The following is a 1,649-nucleotide window of genomic DNA, read 5'->3' on the forward strand; positions in this document are numbered from 1 at the left end:
AGCTGAGCTTTCTTGGAGATGGTACAGTGAAAACACCCCATGTGGAAAAAAAAGAAGAAACCTCTCCAGGAAGGTTTCCTCAGCACTGCTGAAAGGAGTGTTGTGCCTCCATATCCCAAAGCCCAGTGGCTGGGACAGGGTTTTTCATGGCATCTCACGTGTGCCTCAAGCACAGTCTGGCTCAGCACGGCTTCAGGAGACAGAACCGATGGCCACGTTCCAGGGAAAAAAATGGCTCTGTTAAAACACGGATGAAAAAGAAAACAGCAGCATGATTTTCAACCCTAAAATATTTTGATTAAATGTCATCCAAATCTGTACTAAGATTCTTTCTGGCACAGCCCTAGCAACATCCTTCCAGGTTATAACATGCCATGTTCTTCCAGATAGTACCAACAGAGTCCAGTTACATCCAGGCCCATTGCTGCCATTTTCTGATTAGCAAAACAGTCACTTATCTCACAATCTGCGCATGTTGTTTCTCTTAATAGTGGTAATTTGCACTGGAGACCATAAAGCCTTTCCCCTCTCTTCCTGAATTACCCCTCCCACAAGTTTTTGGAGAGAGGCTCAGTTTGCCCATGTGTATGTGGAGGAATTAAAGCCCAGAGGGTGAAGACCAGCAGCTGAAACATCAGTGTCTGCTGGCAGGGGGCCTCTCTGGGCAGCTGGGACATCGGTGTGGGCTGGCAGAGAGGGAGGATGGCTGGGGTGGAACCCACATCTGCAGGAGAGGGCAGATGGAGTGTGAGGCACGTGTGTGAATCAGCTGAATCCCCTCCAAGGTGACTGAAACCTGCCCGAGCTCCCCTCTGACACAATTCACACAGCATGAGGCTGCTCCTCTGCAGCCTTCCAGAGCAGGAGCCGGCCCTGCTCACAGCTCAGAGCCCTCGTTTGTCCAAAGTGCCTTTGGTACTGACAGAGCCTCAGAAGAGGGAGTGACACTCCCTTTGCAGGAGGGACAGACAGTGCTTGTCTCAGCTGACACCCTGCAGGTTCTGCCACCTCCACACGAGCACGTTTGTTTGCCTAATACCTTTTCATGAATGTCTCTGTGACCTTTTCTGGTTTTTGTTTAACACACAGTTCAAGCTTGTCAAGGGCCCTGATCACTGAAGTGTATTTTTGTGTGCACTTTTGCCTCTGAACACTCCAGCCCGTGTATTTCAGTCTTCCACCACTGGCACTTGTTGCTTCCTGATCTTCATATTTGTCATATTTGTATATTTTTCATTAAGTTTCCTTTCTCCCTCACCCCTCAACATAAATTCTTGGTGTAACTAAGTGGAATAGTGCTCCTCCCTTCCACAAGCATTTCAGCCTCAAAGCAGAGTGTGCTACCACTGGATCAAATTTTCTAGTGGAAGTGAGGAGATGTGCAGAGGGAGAGAGGATCTGTGCTCTGGATGCCTGCAGTCAAGGTGGGGAGGACACATTTTCCTGCCATTCCCTAGCGAAAGGCCAGGAGGGTCTATTCCTTCTCCCCAAGAGCCTGAGAGCTGTGATCCCGTGATTTGACCCTAGATGACAGAGAGAAAACAAATGAGGCACAGGGATGGGTGGTGAGGGCAGAGGAAATGCTGCTACTGCTCCTCTCCCTGTGGCCAGCCAGCACCACGATCCCCTGGCATTCCCAGCACAGGCTG

This window comes from Sylvia atricapilla, chromosome 7 (genome assembly GCF_009819655.1).
Source record: "Sylvia atricapilla isolate bSylAtr1 chromosome 7, bSylAtr1.pri, whole genome shotgun sequence".
NCBI classification, from domain to species: domain Eukaryota; kingdom Metazoa; phylum Chordata; class Aves; order Passeriformes; family Sylviidae; genus Sylvia; species Sylvia atricapilla.